Source organism: Vipera ursinii, assembly GCF_947247035.1.
Source record: "Vipera ursinii genome assembly, chromosome: 12".
Lineage (NCBI taxonomy): Eukaryota > Metazoa > Chordata > Lepidosauria > Squamata > Viperidae > Vipera > Vipera ursinii.
Genome location: NC_139525.1, coordinates 10,295,497 through 10,295,876, shown reverse-complemented (window position 1 = coordinate 10,295,876; position 380 = coordinate 10,295,497).

The window sequence follows — 380 nt, the reverse complement described above, 5'->3', positions numbered from 1 at the left end:
CATATACCATACTATAAACTTGCATTCTCAATCTGTATGGAAATTATGTATGCAGTATTTAACCCAAACAGCTGCCACGAGGGGGCAGACATGGATTTTCAGTTTACAGTGTATACATTTGAAATACGCATCCCTTTAAACAATGCTTTGTGTTAGCATGCTGCAAAAATGCCGCTTAATATAACAAGCTGGTCTAGGGCTATTTAATAATTTAAAAAAAAACCTTCATAAATGTTATACATGTGTCATTTTTTTTAAAGAAAACCTTACGTTTTTAAGTTGCTTCATGTTTGCACACAGCTGTTCACATGATAAATTGTAACTTTAATTCATTCATGCTACTATATTGTGGTTTTGTGTTTCAGATAATGTTCATACTT